Here is a 9,865-nt window from a genome sequence, read left to right as displayed (position 1 = left end):
TTTTATTATTGCTAACCAAAGAAACTTTGGAAGTTGATATGAGTTCTAAAATGAAAGCATCTATTGTTACAAATGGATAAAATGTCTGCAGTTTCCCTTGTTGAAATTCAGGTCCCCTCTAAATGAGACAAGAAAAAGACACTTTTCTTTCTGAAAAGATTGATTGAAAGGTGGTAATGGAAAATCTGTAATCACCATGAATCCAATTACAGTCCGTTATGACAGACCAACCATCAGAAAAAAGCTACAGTGAAATTAATGTATGAATGTTAACTGAAACACTTGTAAGCAGGAGGCCATCATCTTCTCAAGCTCCTTGTGGAGCTACCTGCTTCATTAAGTTTATTGCTTTTATTTGGGACAGACTCTGTAGTTCTGCTAAATGCCAAAACCAGATAAATGATGGCATACACCACAGTTCTGTGCACTGAAACCCCGGGCCTTGATGTGCAGGTTGTGTTCAAGAAGATCATGAGTATAGTCTCAAAAGGTGCCCTCCAACCCAAGCAATTCTGTGAATCAGATGGTCTTGTTCATATTGGGGAAAAAAAAAAAAAGATTGCAGTACAGATAATGACCAAAGCAGCCACTGATTTAATTCTATGGCTTCTAAATAGCTACTTATGCCTATTATTCTGTAGCCTAAAGTGATCATGGAAAAATATGTCTCACGTTTCTGGAGAGTGAGTCATAAGTGATGGAAGACAATGTTCCTCTTTGTCTGATCATTTTTTCTTGTTTTTCTACCCAAAGTTCTTTTTTTCTGCACAATTTTTTAAAATTTATTTTTAAGAAAAGTAGTGATAGTAGCCTGTGTGCTTACAGAGTTTCAAGCTCTGCAGAGGTACATATTTCAGAGCTGCACAGACAGTATGCATGTTTAAGAGACAAGAGATGGCTTTAGACACTCATCTCTTCAGTCTGGCTTAGGAGGTCTCTGTGCTCAATCTTGACACATTTAGGTCTCAGTCATTGTCAATATAATGTCTGTGAGTACAGCATATTTTCTGCTGGATGGCATGTCAAGTATGTGCATAAGTTTTGAAATGTTGCAAGGTCTAGTAGAGGCTACTCAAAACAGAAAATAAGACATAAGAATATAGTTGGCCTTCCTTTATCGTGAACTTAGGATGCTGAAGTGGTGGAGTCCTTTCAGTGTGTTTGCACTCTCGTTTTCTGTGCTGGATGGAGTGCTTGCTGCTGAATGAATAGCATTCTAAGGAAAGTCTCTACATCATTTTTCAACCTGAAAAACGGTTTACGCATTTCACCTGCTGTTGCTAGAAGCTGGGACAAAAGATACAGTAATTTGTGACTTGCTGGACCAGTTTAATGCCGTCCCTAGGATCAGGAAGTTACAAGTAGCTCTCAGATAACTTCCATTTCGGATCTCCCAGATTCTAAGTTTCAAATTCAATTAAAAGAGAGCTTTTTGAAAGTGCCAAGTCTGAGGCGTTGTAGTTCTGTGTTGTTTATCTTTCCCTGGAGCTTGGGCAGTTAAAATAGTTTTCAATTCGCTCCATCAGGGGAATACTGTAGCTAAGTAAATCTTCTCTAATCCAAGTGAAAGCACTGAAAATAAAGCCTTTATTTTTAAAGTAGGAGTAACTCAGTTCTAAGTGCTTTAAAATTCAGACCACTTAGAGACAAACCACCTAGACTCTTCCCTTCTTCTTCCTTCACTTCACTGCTTTCCCATTCATCATCACTCCCAAACTAAATAGAAGTTTAAACAGTCTATCAAAAGGTTTCTATCAATTTTTTCTGTTACTTTCTAAATCATGCCGTTTTCCCCCAGAATGAGTGCTTTGATTCATGCCATTTGAACTTTTGCCTCAATTAAAACAAAAAATTGCCAACAACTGTTTAAAAGCTGGTATTCCTCCTCTGCTTTCAGTCAGACCTTTTACTCATGCCTGAGATGTTAAAGCTAAATTATGAGCTTTAAAAAACACTCCTTTAACTGAGCTTGTATAAGTTCAGTATTTTGGAATAAGGCATAACTGGAATTACACTGGCGAGGGGAAGCTGATCTACAGCATTAATTATCTGAGGAACAAAATTACAGCAAATTCTGAGTGACATTATATGATGCTTCAACAAAGAAAATGCCTTTTCCTGAATGCAACCTACATTGACATCATCGGCTGCTTTTGTGTCTAGAATTTTTAAACAGGCCTCTCCTGTGTATTTTGAATTTTTTTCCTAAGCATTATGTAAATATTTTGGACAAACTTTTTCAGCCTGAATTTCTGTTATACAAGGCATGACTCACAAGTCTGCATTTCAGGGCCTATCCTGATAATAGGTTTTGACTTTGGCTAAAAGCCAGGACAAACAACAAAGAAACTGCAATCATAGAATTAGTTACAAATAAATAATAATATTAGGTATAAAAATATGGAAAATGGGAAGAATTTCTTAATAGATTTATTAATGGCTTTCAATGCATAGATATCTATACCCAGTATCTTCTAATCTATGTTGGCACTTTTTATTTACAAATGTTTGTCCCTTAGGGTTATGGAACAAAACACCTCTTGACTTGATCAACCTGGTCTAGTGGAAAGTGCCCCAGTCCATGGTAGGGTGGTTGGAACTGGTGATCTTTAAGGTCCCTTCCAACCCAAACCATTCTATGATTCTATGGAAAATTGGATCATGCCTTTGTAGTAGCATCAGGGAGAGTTTTTTATTCCTTATTGTGAGTAATATGTCAAGTAGAGACATGTCATACAAACTTTGTGCTCACCAAATCTGTTCTAAGGCAGATCCACCAGTTTTCATCCAAAGCCATTATAGCTTTCTCCTATTGAAAGCAGGAAAAATCTTGGCTGTGATCAAATGCCTCATAACTGCAGAGACCAAAGATTTGTGATGCTGAGTGCAATTAAATTTGGCAGCATTTGTTATCAACTTTGTACCAAATTCTAGGTACAAATGCTTGCACTGAAACTCTGCAGCCTCTGTTCTTTCTTCTTTCTGTGTGTTTATGCTTTTTTATTAGGCATTTGTTATGATCACCCCTTCTTTCCTGACTGCTTTACTTTGCAACCAAAAACTTACAAGGAAGTATTGTGAAAGAGATTGAAAGAAAGTCAAATACAGTCTATAGGCCACCCTAAAAGCATTTCTTCCTATTGGTTAGCTAATAAAAACATTTATTTTGAGGTAACCCCATCTATGAGTTTACCAGGCTGGGAAATGAAATGACTGGTTTTCTGAGGTAGTCAGCTGGTATTTTACGAAGCTTGTACAATTTCATTTTTTTGTCTATGTATCTACTACTGCAGATACTGCTTTCATTTCCAGACTGGAGAGGCAATAAGGTTCTCTCCCCACATGAAGAAATGTAGTTCCAGAGTAGTAAAAATTAATTTACATCAATAAAATGTGATATCTTGCAGCAAGAGCAGATTCCTGCACTGAGGTTAACCTTATCGAGCAGCACAGACTGGGGGTTGAATGGTCTGAAAGCAGCTTTGCCAGAATAGAAAACAACCAACCAAACAAATAAACTTCAGGGGTCTCAGTTAACAAACTGAACATGAGCCAGCGGTGTGTCTCCACTGAGTGTAGCCAACAGGTCAGGCAAAGTGATTTTTTTCCTCTCTCTCTGTCTGGCACTTGGAAGACCACATCTGGAGTCCGTATAATTTCTACTCACAACAACAACGACATGGACACATTGGAGCATGGCCAGGGGAGGATTTCAAGATGGTAAGAGACCAAAGCACATTATGTATGAGGAGAGGCTGAGACCCATTCAGACACTAAAAGATTTGAGGGGATCTTAGATAAATTTGTTTAATGTGACAGTGCAGGGAAGGAGAAGCTAAAATCTCTTCAAGGGCATAGAGTGAAGGGATGAGAGACACCAGTCACAAGCTGCAATTTAGGAAATTTTTCTTTGAATTTGTCATAAAGATCACATTTTTTACCATGAAAATGTTGAAACACAGGAACAGATCACACAGAGAGCTGTGGGATCTCCAACCTTGGAGCCTTATACTTGCGCCTCAGATACTTAACATTACAGATGTCTCTAGATTATTTAGGCAACTGAACTGTCTCTCGCTTGTCTACTTTTATAATATAGCAACCATAGTGCCTAGACAAGGACCATGTCACTCAGTGACCATGACCCCATTGTGTCATGACCTCTTTATGAAAGCAGTTCCCAGCAGGCTAAGAAGGTATGAACATATTTCTGCTGAACAAACATCTAGTTTACTGTGGGTATATTGGCAAACAATTTTTGGGAGAGGTTCTGAGTTAATTAATAGAGCTGCTTTAAGATATTTTCTGTGACTGTCTCAGGGGGCAACATGAGAGCGTTTCTTGTTTTAAAAGTTTAAGATTGATTTTGTCATAACTATCAGATTGATAGTGAATTCACATGAAGAGTTAGCAGAGGACATAAACTGAAATGAATACTAACAGAGAAGACAGCATGCTGGTGTTCAATTCCACCGATAGGGGAGCCAATGGAGAAATAGAAAAGGAGGTAATGTGTAACTGTTCCTTCTCTCCAAGGTCTCAAAAGCCTGGCACTTGCAGTGCTCTTCAAAATGTAGTGTGAATTAGTTGAAAGAGAAAGTGACATATGTTTCACTCAGCTGCCAACTATATGCTTCTGATAGTCAAATATTCTTCTCATTCTCAACAACTGTAACCACTATCTTTCCTGAATGTAAGAAAGTCTTCAGGAAATAAGTTGAGGGAAGAATCTAGTCAAGACTACAAAGGTGCTGGTGAGGAAACAAAAACCAAAAAACACTAAGAGTTAGCCAAGAAGCTGGATAATTGCATGGAAGTTTTGGCCAATTTAATGGATAATTAGGAGTTAGGACGTATCTGACTGGATAGAAGATTTGTTTCCATGAAAGGCATAGAGCTCCTCTTCATTATCACGTGCCAAGAAGAATCAAAGTGGCTCTATTTTATGTTAGGAAAACCAGAGAGCATCAGTTGTTCAAGTGTTTTCAATTTCAGCTTGCTTAGATATTTTAGTCTTTCTTCCTTGACAAGTCTTAGCTACAGTGATATGCACATGTGTTTAAACACGGTCGGTGACTAAGATTTTTCAATTAATCCATTCAGTAGCGTAAAAGTGGATAGGAGAAAATAACTGATTTGGCAATTCTGTTAGGTACTAATATAGAAAACTTCACCAACTTCTTAAATAAGAAGCTACGTGTAAGATCCTTTGACTGTGCATGAGGTGGGGTAAATTATTTGGAACTCTCTGAAAGCATCTTGAAATATTGTGTGAAAAATGTATTGAAGCTGTGGTTGAAGCAATATTTTTCATACACATGGGTTATTTGAAAACATTTCCCCAGCTTTTCCATACACCACCTACTTGTTAAAGCTTTTTCTATTAAAATGGCTACATTAGCAAAAATGCTATGTGACACCGTGCCCCTAGACAGCACAGAAACAAAAAACTTGGTCAGTTTTTCTAACAGAAAGAGAGAGAATTTATTATGAAAAATAATCTCAGCTCTGTATGGTATCTATCAATGATGTTACTATAATAATTCCAGTAACTCAAGGTTCTTCTACAATCTGAATAACATATTGTACTCTGCTGGAAGTATTTTAAGTAACCTAGAATTATTCATATACAGAGTCTATTATAACCAAAATAAATACAAAAATCATATAACTCAACCCAAACAAAGCAACAGAACACAGCTTTCTGAAGGAACTCAGTACAAAATTCAAAACAGGGTTGGATTGCCCCTGCCTTTTCCTTCTGTTCCACAGCAAAATCAGTGGAAAGAGCTTTGAAGAAGGAACTCTTCACAAGACTAGAGTCTTGGCAGTTATTTATTTGATTTGTCAGGGTAGGCAACAGGCTGCAAGTAGAAAACATGCTGGTAGAAGCTGTGAAAACAGGAAAATGAAAATGATGATTAAATAACAGGCATTGTGTTGAGGTTTGTGTTCTGTTCAACGCCTATTCCTATCTAAGGATCTGTGTTTTGTTATTCAGTCTTTGTGAACCAGGTAACAAGTTCAGGAAAGCTGTGACAAAAAAACCAAACATAAATTACTTAGGCCTCACACAGGATACAGTGAAAAAAAATCTAAATATGGAATTATAAATGCAGATCTAGATCCTTATATGTGCAGAACTAGAAATTATCCTATTGTGGAAGAGTGAGAGGTGGCTAAATGCCTTCCCACATTTTGGCAAACCCTCTCTCTGGTTTTTCATGGGAGGACAGTCTTTGGGAATCGCATCCTGCCCACAGAGCAGATTACTTCTGTATATGGATTTCAGTGGCAGATACCTCTTAGGCTAAGGTTGTTTTGTTGAGACCAAAATGTTTTGTGAGGAGGGTCCTAGCCTCAGTCAAAACACAGGCAGTCATTTGGATGAACTTGGATCACCAGGAAGGTTTCTATCCAAAACTTGTGCAAATTCCTGCCGATGTACTGGGAATCCTGCTCAACAGGTGCTACAGATCAAAGAAGTCTGCCTGTGAACAGGGACAGGGCTCACTGGGAATGGATGCCTGTTAAACATACTGGGAACTCTACCTCTTCTTTCCTTCCTGCCACAACAATAGACACAAGACTTACTGCTGCTGATCATTGAAATGAGCTCAACCTGGAAGCAACTTTGAGGTATGCTCTTTCTTCTTCTCAGCTCACTCTTTCTCTTTCTGCTCCTCCTCAGGTAAATTTTAAATGCACTTAGGAATACTCATTAGCACATATTAAGATTTGTTTCAGCATCTTGTAAAGATGGAGAGAAAGAAAGATGAAAAAAAGTGAAGTAAGAATACAAACAAATGGAAAAAATAGTCTAATGGAAGAAAAATAAGGAAAAGAAAGTCTAGAAGAAGAAAAGGACCCAGGTGATATACTAGTGGTTCCCCTTTTCATGACAAATGCTTCTCAAGTTAAAATTCACACAGCTATTGAAGTGTCTATAAAATATAATTCAGAACAACCCACACAGCAATGAACTTACTGAAGTGCCAAGAGATGTTTAGCTGACTTCAGGTATTTATTCACAGCACTGTCTTTCCTGATTGTTCACACAGTGTTAACAACACTTACACTTTAAGGACTTATTTACTCATTCACACTGAACTTCACAGTATTCCGCAGTTTTCTAGATTATCCTTGGCAGGATCCTTGAGGATAAACTGATTCACTATTCATTCAGCCTTGTCCAAGAGGCAACTCCAGGCTCTGTTGAGAGCTGCCCAAATGGCATGACAGGGCAATATGCTCCAAAGGACATTCATCTTTATAATCACCTCCATTTGTTGTTCTTTCTGCCAACACAGTCTGGACAGCTCACATGAGGGATTCCTCTAAAAGTATCCTCAGTGCTTGTAAGCATGTGAAGAAAGGCTGTCCCCAAAACTCATTTCAGGGCCCTGATACTACTACATACAACTTTCTGCACGCAACTTTCTGTAACAACCTTGAAGCATCAGCAAGGTGCCCACTAGCACTTGAGCATACCCTACATGATTCTCAGTACAGGTAGCTAAAAATTAGGTGCAGGCAACTAAAACAAGACCTGGGGGCATTTTTGTTCCTTGTCACTGACAAGGTGTCTCATTAAAACCAAACAGTAACAAATAATCATCATGGCCCTAAATCAGAGGGACCTTTCACTGTAAAAATAGCTTTTCCTCTTTTGCTTGACTAATCACTTTTGCATGTCCTGTAGTCCCACTCATGTACTGGTCCCATAGCCAACGTGAGAGCTTCATTAAATTTTACCTGTGACCTTCTGTGACATGAAAACTCATGTGAAATACTACCACTGTCAGCAAAGCTTTTATCATGCCCATAACAGTGTTTGGTCAGTGATCTTTCTCGTCATCTGGGCTGTTACCTCTACCTTACCCAATATTACTGCTGCCCAAATTCCCTTCCCGTTCATCCCATGAATACCCACAAAACTGATGCCCTTTTGTGCCTGTGTCTTACCCTGAAGGCTAAATGCTTGCCAGGTGAGTGACACAGTCATTCTACAGGAGAGAAGAGGAAGCAGTAATATGTATCTTTTAGTGACAGGGTGACTATGGAAAAGGTTATGTATATACCAGTGAAAGAAGCCCTATTGTCTTCTTTATTTCAATGTAGATGTGTGAAATTGTCATCACTGCATGATAATTCTGGAATTTATTCTAATTTATTTTGTATAACCAGAATAATGTCTCATTATATTGTGTAGTACTCCTTAAAAAAAAAAAGGGAAGTAAAATAGTGCTTCAGTCAGTGGTGTCCTATGTGATAAAAGCTCTCTTATGAGAGGCTTTGTCCTATTGCTTTTTCAAGTGTCAGGCTTTTTTTTCTTTTATTTATTACTATTTTGTTATGACAGTAACAGAGATGTTGCTTTTCAAATTCATTATCATTGTTGTTTCTCAGCATTTCCCAAATGAAACCGTGGTGAGACAGAGCAATGGGCTTCCATTTCCTTGATAATCGCTTTCTCCAAGGAAACTAATAGGTTTTAAATTTATGTTGATGATGAAGACACTATTTGTATACAGCTAGACTAGTAAGTATTTTTTTTCTCTCTTTCTCCCTTTCCCCCCTTTTTATCCTTTTTTTTTTCTCTTCTTTTTTATTTTTTTTCCCTATTTGCAGCACAACAGCCTTCATGCTTTCCAGGTCACTGAAAATGGGACAGAATGCTTTGAGCTATGTGCCCTACTGAGTGGAACTGTTTTCTTCACATGCACTGATGCTCCCTTTGTAAAGAAATAAAAAAACAATCAGGAAAATGCAGAAGTGAATGCTTTTTATTCTGTGCTCTAAGTTTAATAAAACAAACACATTACAAATCTCTGTATTTGAAATATTTCACAGGTGCATTCGGTTATGGCATTTGATCATTTTTATTGCACTACAAGATTAATGTTTATAAGAAACTGTTCTATTTATGCAATGACACTTTAATGCAGTAGTATTGTTCAAAGAAAAACCTTTTTTATGGATGTTTTCTCTGCATAAACAGTATTTTTTCTTGTATTATTTAATATTTCTAATATTAAAGAAAAAAATAAATGTTTTATAAAACCATGTAACAGCACTGAGATAATCAGAATAATTGCAAAATCTGTTTTACTTTAAAGGGTCTGATGCTTTGCACAGAAATACAGTGAATGCTGGTTGGCCCAATATGGAACAAGGAAGACAAGCTGAGGTGAGGGAAATATTTGCTACAAAGACATGTTTTTTATAAAAATACAAAAAATAAGTCTCTTGCTATAAGAAGAATGGAGAAAGAGGCTCACCCTTTCTTGGGTGTAACTTACTAGTTTTTCCTATCTGCTGTTTTATGAGATAAGTACCCTAAGACTGATGGATTCTAGTGCAGAAGATAGGTGTAAAAAGCAAAGGTTCAAATATTTAAATACAGTGCAGTTTTAGTAGTAATAGATGGGAAGGGATGGGAAAGGAACACACTTTGAAACTATATCTGGATAATCATGATCATAGAAATTATGTCCTAAACATGTTTTGAGTGATAAAACAAACTGGAAAAGAGCTTCCTTCTTATTCATGTCTATAAAACAACAAATCATTAAAGACATTTATCTTTTATCTCTGACAGAGCATGAGAAGTGATCTCTTCAGTGAAGAGATTTCCTTTTCCTGGGACATCACAATTTTTACAACTATGGTAAAAATGTTGGAATATACTTACATATTTTTTTCTCTTAATGCGATTATCTTTTCATAATGTCAGTAGTGGAACTGGTGTTGAATATTCACTCAGAATCATCCATATTTTGTCTGACGAAAGTTCTTTCATGAACATGAAAACAGCATATATATACCTATATATTTATGTACACACAGCTATACATACCGACAC

The 9,865-nt window shown here is 37.2% G+C and overlaps 1 long non-coding RNA gene across 1 annotated transcript; it reads left to right on the top strand.

Annotated features, from left to right (window-relative positions):
* The first annotated feature begins 6,495 nt into the window (after positions 1-6,495).
* On the top strand, positions 6,496-9,177 carry LOC120324055. The gene is made up of 3 exons (XR_005565061.1): positions 6,496-6,639; positions 8,410-8,542; positions 9,120-9,177. It is a non-coding gene; the product is annotated as an uncharacterized LOC120324055 (long non-coding RNA).
* Positions 9,178-9,865: the final 688 nt, after the last annotated feature.

Source organism: Pipra filicauda, unplaced genomic scaffold (genome assembly GCF_003945595.2).
Source record: "Pipra filicauda isolate LSUMZ 115617 unplaced genomic scaffold, ASM394559v2 scaffold40_size4127951_pilon, whole genome shotgun sequence".
In the NCBI taxonomy this organism is placed as follows: Eukaryota; Metazoa; Chordata; class Aves; order Passeriformes; family Pipridae; genus Pipra; species Pipra filicauda.
Note: the sequence above shows the minus strand (reverse complement) of the source record. Positions and strands in the feature narration are given on the sequence as shown.